Source organism: Sorex araneus, chromosome 3 (genome assembly GCF_027595985.1).
Source record: "Sorex araneus isolate mSorAra2 chromosome 3, mSorAra2.pri, whole genome shotgun sequence".
Lineage (NCBI taxonomy): Eukaryota > Metazoa > Chordata > Mammalia > Eulipotyphla > Soricidae > Sorex > Sorex araneus.
In genome coordinates this window covers 121,738,879-121,751,313 of record NC_073304.1, presented here as the reverse complement: position 1 = coordinate 121,751,313, position 12,435 = coordinate 121,738,879, and the positions used below count along the sequence as shown (strand labels likewise).

The following is a 12,435-nucleotide window of genomic DNA, read 5'->3' as shown; positions in this document are numbered from 1 at the left end:
ATGTTTCTGATCTGACACTAGGTAGACTTGGGCTGTGTGGCTGCAGTGGGAAAACCACTGCCACTACACGGCATATGAGCAGTAACGCCCTGCATGCGTCTGTCAGAAAACAAGCCATAAAACTTAAATGTGAGCCACAAAATCTAAATGGCACGGACCGCAAAACAAATTCTGGACAATAACAACATGGCATGCCATAGCAGACCGTCTGATGTGACGTCCAACCAAGAGCCACCAGAGGGATACAGACATGCCATGGACATTGCCATGGACATGCAAAGGAAGTGCTGCAGAGTGTATAACATATTTTTTCATATGCAATGGTTTCAAAAAGCATACACACGAGAATGAATCATGACTTACTCTTGTGTCCAAAGACCTGCTAGACAAATGGTGATTTCTGCAAATGCACTTTATGTGAGGACTGAATTTGTGAGAGCATCTGTGTTTGCTAACATCCAGGGCCTCAGTTCATGAGGCCCCTGACCCCATGCTTTTTCTCTCTTATTTCTGTCTCTTTCCTGAATCCTCATCGTGTTACTGCTTCAAAGCCTTTTCACCTTTGACTGGTCCCAGGCGACTGGCACCAGAAAAGTGCCTCAACAGTAAGGACTGTCTGATACATAATCTAATCAAAAACCCCAATAAACTGTGGGGACCCAAAACTGTAGGAGTGGATCCCTGCTAAAACAGTGAGCGAACCTCCAAGGGTGAGTGTATTCTGAGGATTTGTTACTCAGGGTAATAATCAGCCAAAGTACTTCAAAAGACAGGGAGTATATTCTAGTCCTTTGACAAACCAGCAGGAGGAAAATTAGAAGATTCAAGTTCGCAGTGACATAGGGTATTGCACACAGCAGAAACACCACCGTCATAGCAAAAACACACAGAGCTAAAGTGCAGGGCTATTGCTAAAGGAGCACGGTACAACAATTTGAACAACAGCCAGTCATGAGGTGAACTTCACAATAAAAGGACTCTGCAACGGTTAAAAGTGTACAGTAATAGTACATCGCAGCAGACTGGACCATTCAGATGGATGGCTTTATAAGCAAATAAAGAATCCAGCAAGGCAATGAGTACTGCAAAAGGACTGTAAGTCATGTCCATAATTTCATAATAGCACTGTGAGCATCATAACAATGTTAAAGTCAATGAAGGACAAATATTGGTAGCAATACCTGGTCCTGTCAAGCTCTGTTGTTACCCACCAAAGACACCTGAGATAAGATCATACAGCAGCAGACTATGCAAAGCACACACAACAGACAAAGCAAGTATGGCCATGCTGCTTAAGGAAATGTAGACAGGTCCTATGCCTCTGTCATTTCACTAGCAGTCTCAAGATCTCCACACTGGGCAGAATCAAACAGTGGGAAAGGAGCTGTACTCGGCTGTTGACAGCATCAATGCTTCACAGAGAGGAAATGCAAAACAATGGGCCTGTGGAGAAAGCGGGAGCTACAAAATCCACACTAGCATACATTCAGCAATGAGAAAAGTAAACGGAAGTTCTGCAGTACAAGGGAAAAAAAATTTTTTTTTTTCTTCTTAAATATATTTTTTTTTTATTGTGGAAAGTTACAAAGTTACAAAGTTTTCAGGTTTAAATCTCAGTTATACAATGCTCGAATACCCATCCCTTCACCAGTGCTCATATTCCACCACCAAGAATCCCAGTATAGCTCTACCCCGCCCCCTCACACCCCAAACACCCCCACGCCCCTAGCCCCCCCACCCTAAGCCCCCCCCCCCGCCTGTGTAACTAATAAATTTCACTTTACTTTCACTTTGATTGCATACAATATTTCAACAAAACTCACTATTATTGTTTGGAGAGTCTCTCCCCTAAAGTTAGACCTGCTGAAAAGGAAGCATTAGGTAATTTGTTTTCCATTGCTGAGGATGAAGAAGTGTGAGGTCGAGTGACCACACTTAGCGGCCTCTCAGTTTTGGGTTTCTGTAATTTAGTATTTTAGTAACTAAGTCCAGAGAGATATCTGCCAGAAGTTGCATCGTTGCCAACTTGTACTTCTCAGTTACATTATATTCCACATATGAGTGCAATCTTTCTATGTCTGTCTCTTTCTTTCTGACTCATTTCACTCAACATGATACTTTCCATGTTGATCCACTTGTATGCAAATTTCATGACTTCATGTTTCCTGACAGCTACATAGTATTCCATTGTGTAAATATACCAGAGTTTCTTTAGCCAATCATCTGTTTTCGGGCACTCTGGTTTTTTCCATATTGTGGCTATTGTGAACAGAGCGGCAATGAACATGGAAATGCAGATGTCATCTCTACTATACCTTTTTGTCTCTCCGGGATATATTCCCAGGAGTGGTATTGCTGGGTTAAATGGGAGCTCAATTTCTAACTTTTTGAGAATCGTCCATATTGTTTTCCAAAAGGGCTGAACCAGTCGGCATTCCCACCAGCAGTGAAGGAGAGTCCCTTTCTCCCCACATCCACGCCAACACCGGTTGCTTTTGTTTTTGGGGATGTGGGCCAGTCTCTGTGGTGTGAGATGATATCTCATTGTTGTTTTGATCTGCATTTCCCTGATGATTAGTGATGTTGAACATTTTCTCATGTGCCTCTTAGCCATTCGGATTTCTTCTTTGGAAAAGTTTCTGTTCATTTCATCAGCCCATTTTTTGATCGGGTTGGCAGTTTTCTTCTTGTGGAGTTCAACCAGTGCATTGTATATCCTTGTTATCAACCCTTTATCGGATGGGTACTGCATAAATATCCTTTCACAAGGGAAAAAATTTTTAATAAAATTAAAAGGAAAAGGGGGCTGGAGAGATAACACAACAGGGAGGGCATCTGCCTTAGACTCGGCCGATTATCAGCATCCCATTCCCCCGAGCACTGCCAGGAATGATTCCTGAGTGCAGAGCCAGGAGTAACCCCTGAGGGTTGCTGGGTGTGACCCAGAAAGCAAAAAAAGAAAAAAAGATAAGAAATAAAATAAAATTAAAATTAAAAAATAAAAATAAAATCAAGGGTAAAAATAAAGAAAAAAAATCCACTTCAGCAAGGGGGCACAGCCCTTGCACTTAGAAGATCCAGACGGAAGTATCTGGCACAGTAATGCAATGTGCCAGCCGGGGGTTCCTGAACTGCCTGCCCTGGACTCCCTGTGGCCCAGTGATAAGGCAAGCCAAGCGTGCCCTGGGGCCACCATGGGCCCATCTGCAGCCCCTGGAGGGAAGCAGAAGCCCATAATCGTGCCTTAGGAGGCATTTCTGGAGTATACCCCAGGGGCTCAATGCCTGACCCTGTGCATATGCTCAGAATTGCACCCCAGTGCTATTCAGAGGACATAAAGAAAGGATGAAACTGGGTGATCTGGTGGCCAAGAGACAAACAGCACCCCCTAACGCGTAGGTCTGGTCCCATAGTACCAGGAATTTAGGGAACAGGGTAGAGCCTGGTAACTGTTACTCCTTAATGCTGCCAATGGTGGATTTCTTAGAATCTAATCTCTTATCATGTTCTATAGCAATGTCAACACACACAGAAAACATGAGGTCAGGTTCTGTACATTACACACGTTTCACCGTATAAAGAGAAACTTCACTCCTGAATCATCGTTAGCCATTGTAAAAACTGGAAGATTAACCACAGTTGAATGCAATGACAACTTTTCCACGTGATGTGAAAATGAGCCTGTGATACGACACACGTGCATTGTGTGTGATCGACGATGACTCACCTCTGCACAGCACCTCAGGCACGCTGGAGCTGGAAGCTAACAGTGTTGCGGCAGGAGCAGTCATGTGGGTCTATGGTGGAACATGATGAACATCAAGCCATGCATGCATGTCGGGGTTCTGGAGGCCGACAGTAAAACCTAGAAAACAGGCATGTAATGGTTGCTGAAAACCCATGGATGGATATGGTCAGGGATGTGCCTGTAAGAGCCAGAGTGATGTCTGCAAGTGGTCACTGGCATGATGCCCAGCACACTCCATTTCTGTGGATTTCTCCTTCAGACCCTTTGTGGGAGGGGGGTGGTCACCCAGTGCTCTCAGATCTGTATACTCCTATGACTGTCAATGACTGTGCAGAGGCAGAGCAGTGTGTGAGGACAGCCACCCTCCATCTGACAGTGAGCACTAGTCACTGTCTCAGACAGGGTGAAGCTAACTAGTACTCTACAATCCTGTCACGTATTGCACGTGAGTAACTGAATTTTTAGCTCACTGACACTAAAATGAATGCAGTCTGAGAACGAGTGCTCCCTTCAACACTCCATGACTCAAGTTGCTCCCTTGAGACACTTATGCTAAGAAAGGGCAATAATGATCGTCTTACAGTAACACCGGTTGCTATGCTAAAGAGGAGTAATAAGCGAGCAGGAGTCCTACCTCAGAAGCTCGGGAGCTCTGACATCATCTTCTGGTGCCCATCCCAGCTTCCAATGGAACCTAGTGACGAAAGAACACAAAGATCAGGCAAGGCACATTTCTGGTGCACACAAGTGCACCCGGCCCTGAGGAGGGAAACTGGGAACAGTGGTGGTGAGAAGCGTACACTGGTGGTGTTGGAACATTAGGATTTCATGACTGAAATCCAATCATTGACAACTTTGCATGCGTATCTCACTGAGTCGGTTTCTTAAAATGAATAATTAATTAAAAATAAAAATAAGAGCTTAATTCAAAAAAATTAAAAGGCAGGGGACAGTTCCCAGCAATGGTGAACACAGCCAGGCATCACTGGCCAGCGCTGAGACGGGAAAGACGCCTGACCCGCCTGCCTGGCCAAAGCAGCGCCCCTCTCCGGGCGGCACGTGAGGGAAACGCCAAACGCCCCCGCGCTGCGTCTTCGGGAAGAGTCGGCAGCGAAGGGCGAAGGGCGCTGAGGTGAGACGGGAGACAACACCCGGCACTGAGGGAAACCTGGCCCGGGCTCACCGAGTCTGCGACCCTCCCAGAGGAACAGCCGGAACCGAACTACACGGACGATCGGGCGCAGAGACCCCCAGTCACGGCCGTCTCCTCCCCTGCACGAGCGCCGGAAATAGGGAGGGCCGCGAGGAGGGGCACGGGCGAGGGCACACCCCCAGGGGCCACACGTGAGGCACGCGTGGCCACACCCCGGGAGGCTACAGGCGCCGGAAATAGGGAGGGCCGCGAGGAGGGGCACGGGCGAGGGCACACCCCCAGGGGGCACACGTGAGGCACGCGTGGCCACACCCCGGGAGGCTACAGGCGAGGCCACGCCCCCAGGAGGCTGCCAAGTGGGGCCACACCCCCAGGCCCCCAGGGCGAGGGGCCACACCCCCAGGAGCCATCTAGACTCTGCCCCCTCGGCCCTGGCAAGCGAGACCCCCACCCCCCAGCTGGCGTGAAAGGCAGTGTGAACAGAGGAGCTGAGGACATCAGCTTCTCCTCAGAAACCGTTTGGAAAAGCGGGGCAGAGATTCCAGCGGGCAAAGCGTTTGCCTCTCACGCGGGCGACCCAGGCTTGATCCCCAGAGCCCCGTAGCGTCCCCGAGCACTGCCGGGAGTGAGTCCTGAGTGCCACCTATCCCTTCCTCCTTCCCTCAGAAACCTCTGAATAAAATCTGTTTACTTCACTGCTTGTCTACTCCTGAAATTCTTTTCCGTGAGTGAGACAAGAACCCAGTAACTCTGGGTCCCCAGTGTTGCTGGCCCCGATTGGTGTCCGGAGCATTGTCCGGGCTGCGTTGCTCACCAGAATACCTGCCGCTTCTCTGTGCATTCTGGCAAAATGGCACCGAGGGTGGGTCGAGGGCGTGACTTCCGGCGGCCGGGACCACTTGGAGTTTTGGGCTGGCGCAGCCGCACTCCAGAATGCCATTTTTTTTATGCTCTTTATTGTTTGTTTCTTTTTGAAAAATCCGATTTCTTAATTTAATTGTATGTTATTTAAACATTTAAAAGACGCCATACTTATTTACAGAAAATGTTATTTACCATCAAATACACAACATAACTATTCCTAATTCTAAAGTACTCGTGTATTTGTCTAAAGATTTATTAAAGCCACTGCTAAAATTTGCATTTTTCAGTTACAGAAGGTAATTTGTGTATGTACATGAGCAGTAACTTTAAGCTTTTGTTTAATATTTAAGTTTGTTTCACTAATTAAAAAACAAAAATAATTTTTGGATGTTAATGTACATACCTCTCAGAGTCAATTTCTGTATGTTCAGATTGCGTGCTTTGAAATGATTTGTGTACATTTGGGCTATTATCGTGTTTTATGAGTTTTTAAGACTCCATAATGAGTCTAAGATCTTTCTTTTTTTTTAATTCTTTTATTATGTCACCATTTGGAAAGTTACAAAGTGTTCAAGTTAAAGTCTCAGTTATACAATGCTCAAACACCCATCCCTTCACCACTGCACATATTCTACTGATTCCACTGATTACGTGATTCTTGGTGGTGGAATATGTGCCATCTTTTTTTTAGCAAAAATAAATAAATAAATAAATTAAATTAAATTAAAAAAAAAGAACAAGAACAGCCAGTACTCGAGTGGATTTAGGGAGAAAGGGAATCTCCATTGGTGGTGGGAACGCTGACTGGTCCAGCCTTTTTAGAGAATATGGGCATCCCTCAAAACACTAGAAATTGAGCTTCCATATGATCTAGCAATACCACTTTTGAGAATATACGCCAGGAGTACAAAACACAACAGATATGCCATCTGCACTTCTATGTTTATTGCAGCACTATTCACAATAGCCAGAATCTGGAAACAACCCAAGTGCCCAAGAACAGATGGCTGGATAAAGAAACTATGGTACATCTACACTATGTAGCCACCAGGAAAAATGAAGTCATGAAATTTGCCTATAAATGGATGCATAGAGAATATCATGTTGAATGAAATGAGTCAGAAAAACAGGGACAGGCATAGAATGACTGCACTCGTTTGTGGGACATAAAAAAACATAGTATGAGGGGCTGGAGTGATAGCACAGCGAGTAGGGCGTTTGCCTTGCACGCGGCCGACCCGGGTTCTAATCCCAGCATCCCATATGGTCCCCTGAGCACCGCCAGGGGTAATTACTGAGTGAAGAGCCAGGAGTAACCCCTGTGCATCGCCAGGTGTGACCCAAAAACCAAAAAAAAAAAAAAACAAAAAACATAGTATGAGACTAATACCCGAGGACAGTAGAAATGGGCCAGGAGGATTTGTCCACTGTTGGGAGCCTGCCTCAGGTGCTGGGAAGGAAGGTAGTTGGGATAGAGAAGGAACCACTATGGTAATGATAGTTGGCAATGATCACTCTGGGTAAGAAACATAGGAGGTAAGAAACATAGCACTCAGTTAGAAACATAGCAGGCAGCCTGTTATGAATAATTAGGATAGTTTTCATGTCTCTGCCATTAATGTAAGCACTGCAACAGCATATATTCACATATTTCTTCTCAAATTAATGTTTTCAGTTCGGGTGTAGTTATCTGGGTGAAAACACTTGGTCATATAGAAACTATTCATTTAAGTACCATTAATCACAGTTACAAAACTATTCATATTCTGGAAACTTTGTTTCACTTTTTTTGGAAAAATTACTATTTTATTATTTTTATTAAAATATTATTTTTTAATATTACTTTTTTCATGATTAGATACTACCATATTATAAAATATAAATATTACAATTTTTCATGATTAGAACCAAACATTGACATTCCAAACCAACCTTGAGACCACATCCATTGTTGGGGATATCCCAGCCCACACTGGTTGTCGCCAGTCTCAATAGTGGCCATTCTCAGTGGGTTGAGAGGACCCACCACTGTCCTTCTGATTGACATTTCCCTGACAGTCAGTGCAGATAAACACTTCTTATGCCTACAGCCCGCAGGGATGTTGCCTCTAGGGCAGTCTCTGTGCATGTCCCCACAGCATGTTATGAAGGGGGATTTACAGTCAGGGATTTCCTGCTGTGAGCTTTGTGAGTGCCGTAGTATCTTAGATACTAGGGTTATAACTATGATGTGTGATGGGTAAACATTTCCTCCCTTCTCGCCTGTAATCTTTTTATCTTAGTGTAGTTTGCCTTGCCATGTAAAATCTTTAAAACTGATTGGGTTTTTCTTTGTTCGTTTGTTTGATTTTACTTTTAAATGTGATTTCCAATCAGAGTCAAAATATTAACTATACCTTTCTGATCAGTATGGACAGTCCTGCCTACATTTTCCTCAGTGTTCACAAAGACTTTAGCCCAATCTCCAGGCCCACCTGGGGTCTCTGTTCCCTTGTCCTTGTTCTGGGCCCTTGTAGCACCTGCTCAGGTGTCAGAGCCTCAAAATTCCTTCTCTGAGACTGAGTCTTCTCCCCTCAGCCCCACACGTGATAGGTGGGACTAGGAGTGGAGTCGTGAAGGGTGGAGGGACATGGAATTATTTGTGGCCATCACTGTCCTCCCCCCTCACACATGACCCTCATCTACACGACTGCCATGAGAAAGGGATTCTGACCCCATGAGGTGTACTTGAGTCACCAACAGGGGCTTCTGTGCACAGACAGGTCAGCCAAGGCTCTGCTCTTAGCAGTTTCTCCTAGTGGAACATGGGCGACTATAGGGTATGCTGGGGATCAAACCCAGGTAGCCGTGTACAAGGCAAGCACTGTTCCTGCTGTTTTATCACTCCAGCCCCTCTGACTTGGTATTTCTTCCCCATCACACCTGGAACTCTGTGCCAACAGTTCTTCATGTAAATCATGTACAAAGTTACCGTCATTATAGGCACCAATTCCAGCACTGAGTTTTTCCCCACCCCCACGCGATCCTCAGACAAAGGCCTGGTGCCCTATGGTCCCCTCGATTCAGAACCTCGCCCTGGAGACAGTATCACTCCCCCAGGTTCTATCTCCATCACTGAAGCTCCATACAGAGGCCATTGCAGATATGACTCATAACGAATTTCTCATTAAGGGTTACCATGGATCAACCTCAATTCGGGTCACCCCTCCTGAGACACTGAAAGTTGGGGATCAGTGTTGGATATCATTGGTTTGTCCTTTCCCCCTTGCCACTAGGAGCTTAGGTTTATCAGTCACACCCATCAAAGTGCTCCAAGTCACTCCCATTCCTTTGTTTATCTATAACCATTTCTACCAGTTTATCTGCTCTTCCCTTAATCAAACTCTGTTAATTGGTAAGGTCAGAACTTTCTAGGACACTGAATATTATAACATTGCCTTTCTCTCCTCTTTATGCCTTTTGAATAATTTACTTTAAAGCTATGTCTTTTTTGTATAGACACAAGAAGACAATATTATGTTTTTATAACTTAAGACTTAATTGGCCTCGATATTCCCTCCTGGGCATCTGCTTTCTCCACTTAAGCCTCAGTTGCCCTCAGTTCCTAGCACCCCAAAGTAGGGTCCCCGACGTGGGACGGGAAGGATCCAGGACAAGCGGTGAGTTATGTGCTACCTTGGCATCGAGATGGGCCTGGCCAAAGTGCCTAATTCTTAACTATAAGTTAAGAGCTTGATCATAGACAAATGCTGTCATGATCCAATAGTAATTATGAGACTGGGACCCTGCCAGGGATAGGAAAGACTGATCTGGCCTGAGCACTGTAGTCTGAGATTGAGATGGCCCCAGGAGAGCAATTCTATAAGCTTTAATGCATCTCTTATTGTGTCCATACAAAATAATTAATATTATGAATTCTTATATGTTTGCTGGCTGAGGAGAAGAGAAACACATTCATGGGACTCTGCCCTTGGGTGGATCCTCCTGCTGAAAGAGAATTAAGTCCTAGGAGAAGCATCCCCTGAGGGAAAAGAACCTTACCCTATTGCTGACCACACCTATGTGTATGCCCCAACCCCCTCATGCTGTGGAGATTTAACGAGGCTGTAAGAGTGGGTCGGGGGCCAGATCCACGGGGCCAGATCCACGGGGGCCAGATCCACAGATCGAGAGAGAGACCGAGAGCCGGGAGAGAGGCAGAGAGAGAGAGAATGAAGTAGGATGGGGGAGAAAGAAGCAGGAGGAGAATCAGAGGAGAATGGAGATGGACATGAAATAAACCGATGGAGCAACCAGTTTGGCCTTCTTCCTTCCTTCGCCTGCCTCGCCGCCTGCGCGCCCTTTCTTTTTATTTTTGTGTTTTACACACCCGGTGACTCCCTAGGGGGGGTCAGGGCCTCCCTGAATGCCCGGTAGGTCGGCGGGACAGTCTGGACCCCTCGCGTGCATCCTGAGGGAGGACTAGGGACGCCTCTACACAGGAAACTGGGTTTCAGGGGGCGCCCCCAGAAGCCCCTGCACCCTCCGCGGCTCTGGGGAAGGCGCTGCCTCAGCTCTACTCCGGCCTGTGGGGCTGGAGAGGACACAGGAAGCCCGTCAGGGCGCGCTCGGCTGCATCTGCAGAATCCCAGCGCTGACTCGGCCTCAGCAGACCCGGTCCTGCCGCTGGCCCGGCGGGCTGCCTTGGGGACGCCCGCTCCCAGCCCGGCCGCGGGGAGGCCCAGTGAGCTGAACTGTGCCCGCGGGGTTGGGAACTGGGGTTTGGCTGCCGGGGAAGCGGGTCCGGGAAGCGCCTCTGGCATGTGAAGAAGGCGGGCGTGTCGCAGGGCAGGTTGCCAGCTTGCCCCCTCGGACGGCAGGGGTGTCAGCGAGGGCTGCTACCCGCACTGGAATCAGACCCGGACTCCGTCCCCACGGCTCCGGTTCCCGAGTGTGGTGGGGGTGAGTGGGCCCCAGGGATGCCCTGAGGGGTCCTTAATGGGCACTCCTCTCGCGTGCCAGCGGACAGGCCAGCAGGGCGAACAGCTTAGCGGCCTGGTCCCTGCCGGCCTGCTCAGGCCGCTCTCCTAAAGGCCTGTCCCTTTCCTCGGGCACATGGGAGCAAGGAGTGCAGAGCGAGGAGTAACCCCTGAGCATTGCGGGGTTTGGCCTCAAACAAAACAATGGAAAGAAATTTGGGGGCTGGAACACAGCGGGTAGGGCGTTTGCCTTGCACGTGGCCGACCCGGGTTCGATTCCTCCGCCTGCCCCTCTCGGAGAGCCTGGCAAGCTGCTGAGAGTATCCTGTCCATGGGGCAGAACCTCGCAAGCTACCCGTGGCATGCTCAGTATGCCAAAAACAGTAACAAGTCTCACAACGAAGAACTTACTGGTGCCCACTCCAGCAAATCGATGAGCAACCGGATGGCAGTGATACAGTGATATTCATAAGGCTAGGGAAATAGCTCAAACTGCCATCTCACATCCCTGATGATACAAGGCCCAGGTTTCATTTTGATCCCACTTAGCCTTTGAACCATTCTGGTGGCCCCCAGCACCACTGTGGAGGTCCTTTCTCACCCCAGAAAGTTATATCCATTTTGAAAGAGTCCATTAGAACCAGCCATTACTGGTATAGTCAATACTAGGTCCTTAAAACCAAATGACTTAGCAGATCACTCAATATACATAGTTGTGGAAAAACAATGGACAAAATTGAAGGGAAGTAATCCATGTGTTTTTGTTAATCTAAGGTTAATAACACTTGTGGACTGGTGTGTGTGTGTGTGTGTGTGTGTGTGTGTGTGTGTTAGAACATAGGAGGAGGGCGCCCTTCCCTTGCGTCCAGTGCAAGAGATGGGCAGGTAACAAGCTGCTTCAGGAGAGGGCCTGGGAACCACACAGGTTCCTGGGGTGAATCTGATGAGGGTGTGTGCATGTAGAGGGCTTTGTGGAAGAATTCATGGGGATGACACTTAAATGAAGACATCAACTTGCCTTCAAAGTCAATGCAGGTTTAATGTGTAATTACATTAAATGCAATTTACACAGATCTTTTCTATATAGTGTATAGAGAATTAGCATACCTGGGGCAAGTCTAGGATATGGAAAGCAGTTAATTGAGATAATAAGCGGTTTTATGACCTGGAGGCAGAAGTCAAGCTTCACAGAACACTAGTTAGGAGACAGTGCCACCTGGATGTTGAAAGTAAGGAAAAGGACAGATCATGTTCTCGGTAAGGAAAAAAGCATTTTAAGGTATAGGTGGAGGCAATTCATAGTTTGTGCTGAATTAATTTTAACCTAGTAGCAATACCCTAGCAATTGAAAGTAAGAGATTAAACAATTCCTAGTGAAAAAACACGGAGGCTGCAGTCCACAGAACTCTGGTCTGAGGGTGCTAAGGAGGAAGGAGACTAATAAGGGGAAGGTGGATAAAAAATCTGGTCTGGGGAAAAAGAAAGCTGCTGTCTTGTTTCACTTTCTGGATCTAAGTTTTCTAATGATATAATAATTTTAATAATTGGATGCAGAGGGACATAGACTTGAAGAAGAGAGATCTGAGTTGAGGATTATAGACTCAGGTTTTGACAGCAGGAAAATAGTTGAAGCAATGTGGGAGAAAATGTTATGTATGTGGCCAGAGAGATGGTACAGTGATAGGACTTTTTATTTTATTTTTTTAATTAAG

The 12,435-nt window shown here is 46.8% G+C and overlaps 1 long non-coding RNA gene across 6 annotated transcripts in view; it reads right to left on the bottom strand.

Moving 5' to 3' along the window:
- Positions 1 to 5,034, bottom strand: part of LOC129403419 (uncharacterized) — a 45,300-nt gene extending 40,266 nt beyond the window's left edge. For all 6 annotated transcript variants that reach the window (XR_008629232.1, XR_008629231.1, XR_008629229.1 and 3 more), the window contains exons 1-3: positions 4,932 to 5,034; positions 4,383 to 4,442; positions 3,728 to 3,865 (exon numbers count right to left, since the gene is read on the bottom strand). This is a non-coding gene — a long non-coding RNA (uncharacterized LOC129403419). The remainder of the gene's footprint in view (positions 1 to 3,727; positions 3,866 to 4,382; positions 4,443 to 4,931) is intronic.
- Between the last annotated feature and the right edge of the window lie 7,401 nt (positions 5,035 to 12,435).